Consider the following 16,888-nt stretch of genomic DNA (forward strand, 5'->3'; position numbering starts at 1 on the left):
AGTAATTCATCCCCCATATAGTAATTCATCCCCCATATAATAATTCATCCCCCCTATAGTAATTCATTCCCCATAGTAATTCATCCCCCCTATAGTAATTCATTCCCCATATTAATTCATCCCCCATATTAAGTCCCCAAGTCCCCCCTGTGTCAATTCACTTACCTTTGCTCCGCGCGTTCCTCTCGCTGTATTCCCGCGCCGTTCCGGTCTTCAGGGCGGACTGTGAGAGGAGCCTAGCTCCTCTCACGTTCGTCACGCTGCCCCGCCTACACACATCCTGACAGCCAATCACTGGCTATCAGGATGTGAGTGGCAGCGAGACTGGCCAATCATTGCATTTGAGTCCCTGCCGCCCGAGAGGAGGGAGGGGAGCGGGCGCCCGGCACACAAGAGCCGCGGCTTGCCGACCACTGGGCATGTCATCACAAATCATGAGTCGGGTGTGGGTCACCTCCGCCGAACCCCCGAGACTGACTCACCGAACCCCTGGGGTTTGATCGAACCCAGGTTAAGAACCACTGGTCTAAAGGGTTTATTAATATCAAGCATGCTCACTGTAATAGAAAGTTACAGTTACAGTTTGAAATTGAGCAAAAACCTCAGATTATAAGCTCATAATTATAAAAAAAATTAATTGAATAAACGATGTAAAGGGTGACAGATGGGTGTGGTTTGTAGAGCAGGAGGCATACAAGTGATTGCTTGGAGCTGTGTTCTGCCCCACTTGTATCTCATTTTTCTGTGTTGTATTGAATCACATCAGGTTATTTGTTCTTTTGTAGAATGCTGATATCTAGTGATGGTTTTGGGTCACTACAATGTTTACTAGCTTATTTTGGTACTGTCTTCCCATCCTGTTTAGTGCTAGGTAATTTAGTCTTAACTAGACCCTCCCCACTTCAACTATATTCTCTCAGTCTGTGTTAGTTATTCACAGAGACAGGGTTCTAGAAAGTCTGTCTTCTTACACTTCAAAAGGCTTCAAAAAGCATCCCCTCTACTGCAACTAGCTAAGGTAAATTTTGTTGGATTCAACTTCTGTGTCTTATTGAAGATATAAGCTGACTATGGATGGTGTCAATACTATGACCATACTGTTCGGACAGACTGGGTCAGTGCGTAAATTGTTTTTTCAAGCAGAACACCTTTCATGCATTTCTCATTGGTTTTGTGTGGTGAAATCATCAGGGGAGTGAAAGACGCCCAAGGGTGGGTGGAACATGGAGTGCCTGAATGATGGAAGAGGCCATTCATCTCCAGAGAAGTGGCATGATGGTAAGAGGAGTAGGACAAGGTAACCTGGGGGGAGAGAGGTGAGGCCAGGCTGAGTGCACAGCAGGTGCTACAGTTGGATGCAACACCCAGCATGACCAGGCTGGAGGACGACATGACAGTATGGTTCCCAGTGTGATTTCCAGTGCGGTCGGTGTGCTATTAAGAATAATGGTACCCAGCCGCAGGTCCTGTGTTTTGTGTGTTTGCAGCTGTGGGACGAAGTGCGACGAAGTGTCCTGCAGCTGCTTCCACCCGCACTAGTGTGAACTGAGGCTTACAGAAGACAGTGGTGTTACTTCCCCACCTGCACCCTGTTGATTGGACAACAAAGGAGCAGTAACACACTGATATGTTATTAACTGTGCTCACTCTGCTTTCTCCTCCTGTCAACCTGTATCCTATATCTACCCTTCTCTCACCTCACTCACAGTACTGTTGGGCAAAGCATAACTCAGGCTGAATATGCTAGTTGTATGCAATAATCATACCTGGGAATCACTGAAACTTATTATTCCTGGACAGGGCTAATAACAACAAATGTAGTGCACCTATGCGAATAGTGATTGTGGCAAAATTGTCAGGTGCTAAAAATGTGAACCTACATACAGTGTACAGGGGTCAAAAGGCAGTAATGTAGAGAGTGTAGGTGTCAGAAGTATGTAACATACATAATTTAGGGTTGTGAGGTGGATCATGTAAATAGTGCAGACTTCAGGTTCAGGAGTGGCTAATGCATAGAGAGAAGGGCTTAGGTGTATGCAACGTAATATAATGCAGTTTAGGATTCAGAAGTATATACAGGCCAGCACGCTGCTCCCACTTTGTTTCTTTTCACCACCACCCTCATATACATACACAGCAGTAGCACCTACACTATTGCCAAAAGAATTGGGATGCCTGCCTTTACACGCACATGAACTTTAATGGCATCCCAGTCTTAATCCATAGGGTTCAATATTGAGTTGGCCCACCCTTGGCAGCTATAACAGCTTCAACTCTTCTGGGAAGGCTGTCCACAAGGTTTAGGAGTGTATCTATGGGAATGTTTGGCCATTCTTCCAGAAGTGCATTTGTTAGGTCAGGCACTGATGTCGGACGAGAAGGCCTGGCTCACAGTCTCTGCTCTAATTCATCCCAAAGGTGTTCTGTTGGGTTGAGGTCAGGACTCTGTGCAGGCCAGTCAAGTTCCTCCACCCCATACTCCCTCATCCATGTCTTTATGGACCTTGCTTTGTGCACTGGTGTGCAGTCATGTTGGAACAGGAAGGGGCCATCCCCAAACTGTTCCCACAAAGTTGGGAGCATGAAATTGTCCAAAATGTCTTGGTATGCTGACGTCTTAAAAGCTCCCTTTTCTGGAACTAACAAGCCCAACTCTTGAAGAATAACCCTCCACCAAACTTTACACTTGGCACAATGCAGTCAGGCAAGTACCGTTCTCCTGGCAACCACCAAACCCAGACATGTCCATCGGATTGCCAGACAGAGAAACATGATTTGTCACTCCAGAGAACACGTCTCCACTGCTCTAGAGTCCAGTGGCAGCATGATTTACATCACTGCATCCTACACTGTTCATTGCGTTGTACAGTTTGCTTTGCAGGAGCAATAAAGATTATTGCTCCTGCAAAGCAAAGTATAAAAACAAAATCCCTGATAACCCCGCCAGAGTTGTACAATGTTACTAAGTTAACACTGTACCACTCTGATGAAAGTATTTTTTTTAATAATAACAAATAATGTAAAAAATAAATAACAAAGTATTGAGAAAAACATTTTTCTTACACATTCTTAACCACTTCCAGACCGGACACTTTTACCCCTTCCTGACCAGGGCAATTTTCCGTTTTCAGCGCTATCACACTTTGAATGACAATTGCGCAGTCATGCAACACTGTACCCAAATTAATTTTTTACCATTTTTTTGAGACAGATAAAGCTTTATTTTGATGGTATTTATTCACTGCTGGGATTTTTATTTTTTTTGCTATGTAAATGAAATGTCCAAAAATTTTGAACAAAAGTGTTTTTTTTATAAAATTTTGCAAATAAATAATATTTCATCATAAATATTTGCCAAAATGTATTCTGTTATCTTTTTAGTAAAAAAAAAACAAAACAAATTAGTTTATAACCAAAAATTATAATTTTTAAACATTTTTTTTACAGTTTTATTTTATTTGTTTATATTATTTTTTTTATTTATTTATTTTTTTTACATACTGTCACCCTAGCAGTACAGTGTCACCATGGTGACACTGTACTACTTGTGGGGGGTGATGAAGATTTGTTTTTTGTTTTTTTTACAATGATTGCTTTTACACCCATATAGGGTGTAAAAGCAATCATTTCTCTTTCTCTCTGTGTGCATTCCTGCACTCATTGAGAAGTACTGAGTGAGCTGTGATTGGTCACAGCTTGTCACATGGTACAAGGCTGTTGTGAATAGCCTCGTACCATGTGACCTCTGTGATCATTCACAGATTTCACACGTAGTAAGCAATGATGTCAGAAGTGACATCTTGCTTACTACTTTGCATGTGATCACTGATTGGCCAATCAGTGATCACATGATCGGGACCTCGTACAGAGGTCCCGTCCGACGATTGGTGTTTCACTGTGTCCGGAGGACACAGCGGGCACTGGATCGCGGTGCTGCGCGCTCCCAGGGAGCGCGCACAAGCAGGGTGCGGGGAGGCCGTTCATAAACGGCCACCCGACCCTGTACTGCCACCGTCCAGCCATTTATATGCAACGGCCGATCGGGAAGTGGTTAAGGTTTTTTTCTTTTTTAATTACTTGCCAACTACCCACCCACAATGTGCAGGCAAGCGACGGCTCTGGGCAAAGTGACATAGCCTTATGCCGATTTCTATCTCCGAGTTTGAGCGCGCGCCCCCTACTGCTCCCCTTGTTGGTCCAGAGAGAGAAGAGAGAACACCACACTGTAAGTAAAAGCACTACATTTTGCACACACATGTTAGATTAACACATTTAACCCTTTGATCGCCTTATTAACCCTTTGATCGCCCAGACAGTGCCATTAGTACAGTGTCATTATATAGAATTTTGCACTGATCACTGTATTAATGCCACTAGTGACATCAGATAGCGTAGGGGTCAGCTAGCATTAGATTGCCCACACATTATCGTACTTACGCTATAGGTCGCTGATCACCACCATTACTAGCATAGTGTTTGTATGGATCAATACATTGATCATGAACAGAACTATACTAGTGCCCCCTTAGTATAGTGTCCCCAAAAATGCAGGGTTAGCAGGATCAGCCCTGTTTGATGCCAGCACTAGCATTTAGCCACAATTAGCTAAATACGTAGCATTTAGCCTCTCCGCTGTTATTCACAGAAGATTTGTAACAATTGATTGTGGGAAAAGCAATTTATACTCACAACAATACTCACAACAATTTAGCTCTTGCCAGACAATTTGCATGGCAACCTATCACAGTTTTCAAATTTAAAACTTTTTTGGGCCTAACCATCAACATGGGCATTACAAAAAAGAATGCATTGTGGTCATATTGTTCCATAGACCCAACTCAACATACGCCAATGTTCTCTGTTGTTACATATATGCCCAACAAGGACCAACAACATATTGGTACGTCCCTGGACTTTAAGTGGCTGTACCAGGATGTTGCCTGCAGCTATAGGCATCATCTCCCATGCTTGCGCGCAAAGGTGAGAACGCAAGCATCGGTCCTGTGTCGGTATGTAAACAGAGATTGTGTAAGGGAATTCCCATGAGACCGCTGGTGAATAGATGTGCGCATGTGCACAGAAATGCTCGAACGCATCCGTGCACATGCACGGCAAACATTGGCGCCAGATGGACTATTTAAAAGGTGCCTCTGCCTGTGCTGAGTGCTGACTGGTCTTCAGCTGTTCCCCATTTCCTGCTCGTTCCTGTGTGATTTCCTTGTTGCTGACCAGGCTTGTTTCTGACCTGACTCTGATTGCTCTCCTGCTTGATACTTGTTCCTGACTTCGGCTCTGCTCCTGACTTTGGCTTGCTTATGATTTGGTACCTCGCTGTCTGCCCGTTGATGACCCCGGCTATTCCTAAGACATTGCTCATGTCTCCCATCCCAGCTTCCTGTCTTACTCTGGTGCACACCTGGCGACCTACCATACTAGCTCTGCATATCACTACTGTTCCTGAATCGGAGGTTCGCCAGTCTTTCAAAGTCTCCAACTGCAAGAGCTGCAAACAACATCTGCTGGTGCTCTTGTCCCCCTGGTCCCTAGACACCCTCTGTTCCACTTCTAGTGACACAAGTGAGGCTGACCTCGTCATTTCAGTCTCCAATCAGGTACGTGACAGTTTGCACCACGTATGTGCGGTATCACCACGAACATCAGATCAAGGGCAGTAATTCTAACACTAGCCCTCCTGGGTAAATCTAAAGTGATAACCTTTAAAGGCTTTTAAAGCGTTGCCTATGGATAATAAAAATGTTCATAATTTGTCGCCCTTGTATAGGTGTGCAAAATGTTAAAGCATGTCATGTTTGCTATCTGTATACTTGGTGTAACATCATTCTTTATATTTCATCAAACAGTTGGGTAATCTATTCTGTTTCTGTGCATCAAAATTAAAACATTTGTATTTTATTCAAAAAAAAATTGTGTTTGAAAAATCGTTGTGCAAATACTGTGTGACATAACAAAATTTCAACACCCACCATTTTAATGTCTAGGGCCTCTACTTTAAAAAAAAATATATAATGTTTGGGGGTTGAAAGTAATTTTCTAGCAAAAAAACTTTTTTCCATGTAAGCAAAAAGTGTCAGAAAAGGCTAGGTCTTCAAGTGGTTAGACGAGTGGGTGGTGTGTGGCATAAGCTTCTAATGTTGGCCCTGAAATGCCAGGATAGTAGAAGCACTCCCCCCAAATGATCCCTTTTTGGAAAGTAGACACTCCAAGGTATTTGCTAAGGCTCATGGTGAGTATTTTGTTGATCTCATTTGTTTCCACAAGTTTTTGGAAAATGAAGAAAGAAAACAAAAATGTTTTTTTTCTTTTTCAAAACCTTGTGACAAAAAATGATATCTGGAAAATGCTCACCATGCCTGTTTTCAAATTCCTTGGCATGTCTACATTCCAAAATGGGGTAATTTGCGGGGTGTTTGTACTATCCTGGCTTTTTAGGGCCTCCGAAACTGTGATAGGTAGTGAGGATGTGACTTGAAGAAATATGCTCTTTGAAAGCCTGAAGGTGGTCATTGGATTTTGGGTGCCTGTATGTGGTTAGACTTCCAAAAAGTATCTCCCATGTGGTACTCGGGAGAAGCAGCAGAATGTGTTTTGGGGTATTTTTCCACAAAAACCCATGGCATGTGTGGGCAATATATCATTTAAGTGACAACTTTGTGTAAAAAATAAATAAATAAATTTCTGTCATATTCCAAAAATTTGTGGCAAAAAAATAAAATCTTCCATGGACTCAGCATCCCTCTTAACAAATTCCTTGGGGTGTCTACTTTCCAAAAAGAGGTCTTTTGGGGGTGTTTGTACTGCCCTGGCATTTTAGCACCTCAAGAAATGTGATAGGCAGTCAGAAAGTAAAAGCTGTATAAATTCCAATATATATACAGTACCATAGATTCTAGATGCTAAAATTTTCACACATACCCGTATTAGGATTTTCTTTTTTTACCAAAGACCTGTAACAGAATACATGTTGGCCTAAAATGTATGACTAAATCTGAGTTTATTGGATATTTTTTATAACAGAAAAGAGAAAATATCATTTTTTTTTTAATTTTTCGGTCTTTTTTGTTTATATCACAAAAAATAAAAAACTCAGTGGTGATCAAATACTACCAAAAGAAAGCTCTGTTTGTGTGAAAAAAGGACATTTTGTTTGGTTACAGCGTTGCATTACCATGCAATTAGCAGTTGAAATAGCGCAGTAGCGATGTCCTGTCCAGGACGTAATGCGTACTCTGTCACCCGTGGCTTTCTACGGACCGGCTTCATCTCACTGTGTTTGTGAGCTCTTTATATGCACCTTTTAAGTGCCATCATTTGTAAGTGTGATTTTATCTTTGCCAATATTAAACTTTTATAGCAGAGACCTTTTTTTAAATTTCAAATTCCTGCGGAACACACTGCAAGCATTTGAGGAAACAGGAGACCATTCATCTACTCATGACTAGAGGAAATGCGCATTATGACTTACCTGTTAGTTCGGGGGTCATATTAGTGAGATGAGTGGCATAGTTACCCCTGGTGGTGGGATTGAGCGCCTTTACACCTGGATGTTTGATATGCCACTATTTTCAATCACTGGATCGCTGTTTCTCTCCTGTTGATTAGCAACATTTGGATTTTATATTGGACTTATTTTTATTTAGATTTATATATATATATCACTGCACTTTATATGTTTTATAGTACTGAATAAGAGGTTGTGAATTGTGCCTTGAAGTGTGCAGCTTACAATATAGATTTTATTTATTCTATTTTGTTTGCGCTGATTGGTCGTTTTTAGTTATATGAATAGCAAAAAATGGCCTGGTCAGGAATTGAGGGAAATCTTCTGGGACTGAAGTGGTTACGTTAATTCATATGTTTGGAGTTTAAGTGTGCTAAATGTTCTAAAGAGCTCTGGAGAACAAACAGCTATAAAAAGGAAGTGCACTAGTCTGAAACATAATGGAGATGGTGATTCAGGTTAACTGGTTGTTACACCATAAGGTAAACAAGGGAACTGTGAAAACATCAAACCACTGTAAGCATTTAATCACTGTGCTCTTATTGTTAATCTCCTTCACTCAACACTGAACATACTTGTTTCTGCAGCCAACCAAAATAGCCTGCTTTGCTCACTTTTTATTGTAGGTCTCATCCTCAAAGCAAAGTTAAACCCAAAATCAAAAATGTAACATATTGCAGCTTACCAATTATTTTACATAAATAAAAGAGGATCATTGTAAGGGTTTGTCTCAGTCCTTTAACTACTACTTCTGCAGGACAGCTTGTTCTCTTAAAAAAACAACACAGACTTACTGGCTGGATCACCAGGTAAAATAAAAGAAAGAAAGCCTAAAAAATAAAACTTGTGCAACCATCACATCTAAGAATTAGTAAGCTGTAATATAATACAAATTTTCTTTTGGCTTTAATACAGTTTAAAGCTACATGGTAGAGATCTGCATGTGGCTATATCTACAAAAGCATTCCATATTATGAACGTTCTATGTAACTTCAATTGCTTCACAGTAGGATAGCTTTTTGTAGACCCCCCTTGGAGTGGAAAGAAATGGCATTCAGTGACCTAGGATGAAGGATAAGGAGATTACAACTACACATGGCCCATATAGCTTACCTGGCCATGTCCCAACACTCTCTCCATCATTATCATTTTGAGATGATTATTAGAGATGAGCGAATCGAACTAGGCGAACCGGAATTCGAGTCGAATTTCAGGAAATATTCGATTCGTGTCGAAACCGAAATTTTGCCTACTTCGGGTGCGCGAATCGAACATTTCCCGATCAGCCGGCAAAAGTGTCCCTGCAGTGAGCTCCGCTATTTCTGACAGTTCTCTGACAGAAGGAACACATGTTTAGCGGTTGAAACATTGTATCTATTAGTTTACATTTAGGATACAGATGTTTCAACCACTGTACATGTGAAGAAGTTGTGAGAGAACTGTCAGAAATAGAGGAACTCTGCACATACACTTTTTGCCGGCTTGGAATTATTCTTCTTTTCATCCTACTTCTTCTTCTTCTTCATCCTCAGAAGAAGAGGATGAGGATGAGGATGAAGAAGAAGAAGAAGAAGAAGAAGAAGAAGAAGAAGTAGGATGAAAAGAAGAATAATTCCAAGCCGGCAAAAAGTGTATGTGCAGAGTTCCTCTATTTCTGACAGTTCTCTCACAGCTTCTTCACATGTACAGCGGTTGAAACATCTGTATCCTAAATGGAAACTAATAGATACAATTTGTATCTATTAGTTTCCATTTAGGATACAGATATTTCAACCGCTGTACATGTGAAGAAGCTGTGAGAGAACTGTCAGAAATAGAGGAACTCTGCACATACACTTTTTGCCGGCTTGGAATTATTCTTCTTTTCATTCTTCTTCTTCTTCCTCATCCTCATCCTCATCCTCATCCTCTTCTTCTGAGGATGAGGATGAAGAAGAAGAAGAAGAAGAAGTAGGATGAAAAGAAGAATAATTCCAAGCCGGCAAAAAGTGTATGTGCAGAGTTCCTCTATTCTGCAGATACACTTAGAGGAGCTCTGCAGATACACTTAGAGGAGCTCTGCACATACACTTTTTGCCGGCTTGGAATTAATCTTATTTTCATCCTACTTCTTCTTCTTCTTCTTCTTCATCCTCATCCTCAGAAGAAGAAGAGGATGAGGATGAGGATGAAGAAGAAGAAGAAGAAGTAGGATGAAAATAAGAATAATTCCAAACCGGAAAAAAGTGTATGTGCAGAGCTCCTCTAAGTGTATCTGCAGAGCTCCTCTAAGTGTATCTGCAGAATAGAGGAACTCTGCACATACACTTTTTGCCGGAAACCGCTGTATGGAGTGAATGTCCCAGAACTGTCAGAAATAGACTATTTATGACAGTTCTGGGACATTCACTGCATACAGCTGTTTTAACCGCTGTATGGAGGGAATGTCATGGAACTGTCAGAAATAGACTATTAATGACAGTTCTGGGACTGTCCTTCAATGCAGCGGTTGAAACATTGTATGTATTTGTTTCCATAAATGGATCCATTTATGGAAACAAATACATACAATGTTTCAACCGCTGCATGGAAGGACAGTCCCAGAACTGTCATTAATAGTCTATTTCTGACAGTTCCATGACATTCCCTCCATACAGCGGTTAAAACAGCTGTATGGAGTGAATGTCCCAGATCTATCAGAAATAGACTATTTATGACAGTTCTGGGACATTCACTGCATACAGCTGTTTTAACCGCTGTATGGAGGGAATGTCATGGAACTGTCAGAAATAGACTATTAATGACAGTTCTGGGACTGTCCTTCCATGCAGCGGTTGAAACATTGTATGTATTTGTTTCCATAAATGGATCCATTTATGGAAACAAATACATACAATGTTTCAACCGCTGTATGGAAGGACAGTCCCACAACTGTCATTAATAGTCTATTTCTGACAGTTCCATGACATTCCCTCCATACAGCGGTTAAAACAGCTGTATGGAGTGAATGTCCCAGATCTATCAGAAATAGACTATTTATGACAGTTCTGGGACATTCACTGCATACAGCTGTTTTAACCGCTGTATGGAGGGAATGTCATGGAACTGTCAGAAATAGACTATTAATGACAGTTCTGGGACTGTCCTTCAATGCAGCGGTTGAAACATTGTATGTATTTGTTTCCATAAATGGATCCATTTATGGAAACAAATACATACAATGTTTCAACCGCTGCATGGAAGGACAGTCCCAGAACTGTCATTAATAGTCTATTTCTGACAGTTCCATGACATTCCCTCCATACAGCGGTTAAAACAGCTGTATGCAGTGAATGTCCCAGATCTATCAGAAATAGACTATTTATGACAGTTCTGGGACATTCACTGCATACAGCTGTTTTAACCGCTGTATGGAGGGAATGTCATGGAACTGTCAGAAATAGACTATTAATGACAGTTCTGGGACTGTCCTTCAATGCAGCGGTTGAAACATTGTATGTATTTGTTTCCATAAATGGATCCATTTATGGAAACAAATACATACAATGTTTCAACCGCTGCATGGAAGGACAGTCCCAGAACTGTCATTAATAGTCTATTTCTGACAGTTCCATGACATTCCCTCCATACAGCGGTTAAAACAGCTGTATGCAGTGAATGTCCCAGATCTATCAGAAATAGACTATTTATGACAGTTCTGGGACATTCACTGCATACAGCTGTTTTAACCGCTGTATGGAGGGAATGTCATGGAACTGTCAGAAATAGACTATTAATGACAGTTCTGGGACTGTCCTTCAATGCAGCGGTTGAAACATTGTATGTATTTGTTTCCATAAATGGATCCATTTATGGAAACAAATACATACAATGTTTCAACCGCTGCATGGAAGGACAGTCCCAGAACTGTCATTAATAGTCTATTTCTGACAGTTCCATGACATTCCCTCCATACAGCGGTTAAAACAGCTGTATGGAGTGAATGTCCCAGATCTATCAGAAATAGACTATTTATGACAGTTCTGGGACATTCACTGCATACAGCTGTTTTAACCGCTGTATGGAGGGAATGTCATGGAACTGTCAGAAATAGACTATTAATGACAGTTCTGGGACTGTCCTTCCATGCAGCGGTTGAAACATTGTATGTATTTGTTTCCATAAATGGATCCATTTATGGAAACAAATACATACAATGTTTCAACCGCTGCATTGAAGGACAGTCCCAGAACTGTCATTAATAGTCTATTTCTGACAGTTCCATGACATTCCCTCCATACAGCGGTTAAAACAGCTGTATGGAGTGAATGTCCCAGATCTATCAGAAATAGACTATTTATGACAGTTCTGGGACATTCACTGCATACAGCTGTTTTAACCGCTGTATGGAGGGAATGTCATGGAACTGTCAGAAATAGACTATTAATGACAGTTCTGGGACTGTCCTTCAATGCAGCGGTTGAAACATTGTATGTATTTGTTTCCATAAATGGATCCATTTATGGAAACAAATACATACAATGTTTCAACCGCTGCATGGAAGGACAGTCCCAGAACTGTCATTAATAGTCTATTTCTGACAGTTCCATGACATTCCCTCCATACAGCGGTTAAAACAGCTGTATGCAGTGAATGTCCCAGATCTATCAGAAATAGACTATTTATGACAGTTCTGGGACATTCACTGCATACAGCTGTTTTAACCGCTGTATGGAGGGAATGTCATGGAACTGTCAGAAATAGACTATTAATGACAGTTCTGGGACTGTCCTTCAATGCAGCGGTTGAAACATTGTATGTATTTGTTTCCATAAATGGATCCATTTATGGAAACAAATACATACAATGTTTCAACCGCTGTATGGAAGGACAGTCCCACAACTGTCATTAATAGTCTATTTCTGACAGTTCCATGACATTCCCTCCATACAGCGGTTAAAACAGCTGTATGGAGTGAATGTCCCAGATCTATCAGAAATAGACTATTTATGACAGTTCTGGGACATTCACTGCATACAGCTGTTTTAACCGCTGTATGGAGGGAATGTCATGGAACTGTCAGAAATAGACTATTAATGACAGTTCTGGGACTGTCCTTCAATGCAGCGGTTGAAACATTGTATGTATTTGTTTCCATAAATGGATCCATTTATGGAAACAAATACATACAATGTTTCAACCGCTGCATGGAAGGACAGTCCCAGAACTGTCATTAATAGTCTATTTCTGACAGTTCCATGACATTCCCTCCATACAGCGGTTAAAACAGCTGTATGGAGTGAATGTCCCAGATCTATCAGAAATAGACTATTTATGACAGTTCTGGGACATTCACTGCATACAGCTGTTTTAACCGCTGTATGGAGGGAATGTCATGGAACTGTCAGAAATAGACTATTAATGACAGTTCTGGGACTGTCCTTCAATGCAGCGGTTGAAACATTGTATGTATTTGTTTCCATAAATGGATCCATTTATGGAAACAAATACATACAATGTTTCAACCGCTGCATGGAAGGACAGTCCCAGAACTGTCATTAATAGTCTATTTCTGACAGTTCCATGACATTCCCTCCATACAGCGGTTAAAACAGCTGTATGCAGTGAATGTCCCAGATCTATCAGAAATAGACTATTTATGACAGTTCTGGGACATTCACTGCATACAGCTGTTTTAACCGCTGTATGGAGGGAATGTCATGGAACTGTCAGAAATAGACTATTAATGACAGTTCTGGGACTGTCCTTCAATGCAGCGGTTGAAACATTGTATGTATTTGTTTCCATAAATGGATCCATTTATGGAAACAAATACATACAATGTTTCAACCGCTGTATGGAAGGACAGTCCCACAACTGTCATTAATAGTCTATTTCTGACAGTTCCATGACATTCCCTCCATACAGCGGTTAAAACAGCTGTATGGAGTGAATGTCCCAGATCTATCAGAAATAGACTATTTATGACAGTTCTGGGACATTCACTGCATACAGCTGTTTTAACCGCTGTATGGAGGGAATGTCATGGAACTGTCAGAAATAGACTATTAATGACAGTTCTGGGACTGTCCTTCAATGCAGCGGTTGAAACATTGTATGTATTTGTTTCCATAAATGGATCCATTTATGGAAACAAATACATACAATGTTTCAACCGCTGCATGGAAGGACAGTCCCAGAACTGTCATTAATAGTCTATTTCTGACAGTTCCATGACATTCCCTCCATACAGCGGTTAAAACAGCTGTATGGAGTGAATGTCCCAGATCTATCAGAAATAGACTATTTATGACAGTTCTGGGACATTCACTGCATACAGCTGTTTTAACCGCTGTATGGAGGGAATGTCATGGAACTGTCAGAAATAGACTATTAATGACAGTTCTGGGACTGTCCTTCAATGCAGCGGTTGAAACATTGTATGTATTTGTTTCCATAAATGGATCCATTTATGGAAACAAATACATACAATGTTTCAACCGCTGCATGGAAGGACAGTCCCAGAACTGTCATTAATAGTCTATTTCTGACAGTTCCATGACATTCCCTCCATACAGCGGTTAAAACAGCTGTATGGAGTGAATGTCCCAGATCTATCAGAAATAGACTATTTATGACAGTTCTGGGACATTCACTGCATACAGCTGTTTTAACCGCTGTATGGAGGGAATGTCATGGAACTGTCAGAAATAGACTATTAATGACAGTTCTGGGACTGTCCTTCAATGCAGCGGTTGAAACATTGTATGTATTTGTTTCCATAAATGGATCCATTTATGGAAACAAATACATACAATGTTTCAACCGCTGCATGGAAGGACAGTCCCAGAACTGTCATTAATAGTCTATTTCTGACAGTTCCATGACATTCCCTCCATACAGCGGTTAAAACAGCTGTATGCAGTGAATGTCCCAGATCTATCAGAAATAGACTATTTATGACAGTTCTGGGACATTCACTGCATACAGCTGTTTTAACCGCTGTATGGAGGGAATGTCATGGAACTGTCAGAAATAGACTATTAATGACAGTTCTGGGACTGTCCTTCAATGCAGCGGTTGAAACATTGTATGTATTTGTTTCCATAAATGGATCCATTTATGGAAACAAATACATACAATGTTTCAACCGCTGTATGGAAGGACAGTCCCACAACTGTCATTAATAGTCTATTTCTGACAGTTCCATGACATTCCCTCCATACAGCGGTTAAAACAGCTGTATGGAGTGAATGTCCCAGATCTATCAGAAATAGACTATTTATGACAGTTCTGGGACATTCACTGCATACAGCTGTTTTAACCGCTGTATGGAGGGAATGTCATGGAACTGTCAGAAATAGACTATTAATGACAGTTCTGGGACTGTCCTTCCATGCAGCGGTTGAAACATTGTATGTATTTGTTTCCATAAATGGATCCATTTATGGAAACAAATACATACAATGTTTCAACCGCTGCATGGAAGGACAGTCCCAGAACTGTCATTAATAGTCTATTTCTGACAGTTCCATGACATTCCCTCCATACAGCGGTTAAAACAGCTGTATGGAGTGAATGTCCCAGATCTATCAGAAATAGACTATTTATGACAGTTCTGGGACATTCACTGCATACAGCTGTTTTAACCGCTGTATGGAGGGAATGTCATGGAACTGTCAGAAATAGACTATTAATGACAGTTCTGGGACTGTCCTTCCATGCAGCGGTTGAAACATTGTATGTATTTGTTTCCATAAATGGATCCATTTATGGAAACAAATACATACAATGTTTCAACCGCTGCATGGAAGGACAGTCCCAGAACTGTCATTAATAGTCTATTTCTGACAGTTCTATGACATTCCCTCCATACAGCGGTTGAAACCGCTGTATGGAGTGAATGTCCCAGAACTGTCAGAAATAGACAGAAACTGTCACAGAACTGTCCTTCTTCTCATCCTTCTCCTTCTTCTCATCCTTCTTCTCATCCTTCTTCTCATCCTTCTCCTTCTTCTCATCCTTCTCCTTCTTCTCATCCTTCTCCTTCTGCTCATCCTTCTTCTCATCCTTCTCCTTCTTCTCATCCTTCTCCTTCTCCTTCTTCTCATCCTTCTCCTTCTCCTTCTTCTCATCCTTCTCCTTCTCATCCTTCTCCTTCTCCTTCTCATCCTTATCCTTCTTCTCATCCTTCTCCTTCTTCTCATCCTTCTCCTTCTCCTTCTTCTCATCCTTCTCCTTCTCCTTCTCATCCTTCTCTTTCTTCTCATCCTTCTCCTTCTCCTTCTTCTCATCCTTCTCCTTCTTCTCATCCTTCTCCTTCTTCTCATCCTTCTCCTTATTCTCAGCCTTCTTCTTCTCATCCTTCTCCTTCTCATCCTTCTCCTTCTCATCCTTCTCCTTCTTCTCATCCTTCTCCTTCTTCTCATCCTTCTCCTTCTCCTTCTTCTCATCCTTCTCCTTCTCCTTCTTCTCATCCTTCTCCTTCTCCTTCTTCTCATCCTTCTCCTTCTTCTCATCCTTCTCCTTCTTCTCATCCTTCTCCTTCTCCTTCTTCTCATCCTTCTCCTTCTCCTCATCCTTTTTCTTCTCATCCTTCTCCTTCTCCTTCTTCTCATCCTTCTCCTTCTTCTCATCCTTCTCCTTCTTCTCATCCTTCTCCTTCTTCTCATCCTTCTCCTTCTTCTCCTTCTTCTCATCATTCTCCTTCTTCTCATCCTTCTCCTTCTTCTCATCCTTCTCATCCTTCTTCTCATCCTTCTTCTTCTCATCCTTCTCCTTCTTCTCATCCTTCTCCTTCTCCTTCTTCTCATCCTTCTCCTTCTTCTCATCCTTCTCCTTCTCATCCTTCTCCTTCTCCTTCTTCTCTTCCTTCTCCTTCTTCTCATCCTTCTCCTTCTTCTCATCCTTCTTCTTCTCATCCTTCTCCTCCTTCTTCTCATCCTTCTTCTCATCCTTCTTCTTCTCATCCTTCTCCTTCTTCTCATCCTTCTCCTTCTCCTTCTTCTCATCCTTCTCCTTCTTCTCATCCTTCTCCTTCTTCTCATCCTTCTCCTTCTTCTCATCCTTCTCCTTCTTCTCATCCTTCTCCTTCTTCTCATCCTTCTCCTTCTCCTTCTTCTCTTCCTTGTCCTTCTTATCATCCTTCTCCTTCTTCTCATCATTCTCCTTCTTCTCATCCTTCTCCTTCTTCTCATCCTTCTTCTTCTCATCCTTTTCCTTCTTCTCATCCTTCTTCTTCTCATCCTTCTTCTTCTCATCCTTCTCCTTCTCATCCTTCTCTTTCTTCTCATCCTTCTCCTTCTCCTTCTTCTCATCCTTCTCCTTCTTCTCATCCTTCTCCTTCTCCTTCTTCTCATCCTTCTCCTTATTCTCAGCCTTCTTCTTCTCATCCTTCTCCTTCTCATCCTT

The 16,888-nt window shown here is 41.0% G+C and overlaps 1 protein-coding gene across 2 annotated transcripts in view; it reads left to right on the forward strand.

Moving 5' to 3' along the window:
• The window catches only part of LOC149443754 (mucosa-associated lymphoid tissue lymphoma translocation protein 1-like), a 131,623-nt gene that overhangs the window by 18,700 nt on the left and 96,035 nt on the right, over positions 1 to 16,888 (forward strand). The window contains exon 1 of one of the 2 annotated variants that reach the window (XM_089655275.1): positions 5,405 to 5,612. The exons of the other annotated variant lie outside the window; for it this stretch is intronic. The gene's annotated coding sequence lies outside the window, so the exon portion shown is untranslated. Of the gene's footprint in view, positions 1 to 5,404; positions 5,613 to 16,888 lie in introns of those variants that run through there. 2 annotated transcript variants of the gene reach the window in all.

This window comes from Staurois parvus, unplaced genomic scaffold (assembly GCF_062004578.1).
Source record: "Staurois parvus isolate SC_StPar_1 unplaced genomic scaffold, SC_StPar_1.0 ptg000832l, whole genome shotgun sequence".
In the NCBI taxonomy this organism is placed as follows: domain Eukaryota; kingdom Metazoa; phylum Chordata; class Amphibia; order Anura; family Ranidae; genus Staurois; species Staurois parvus.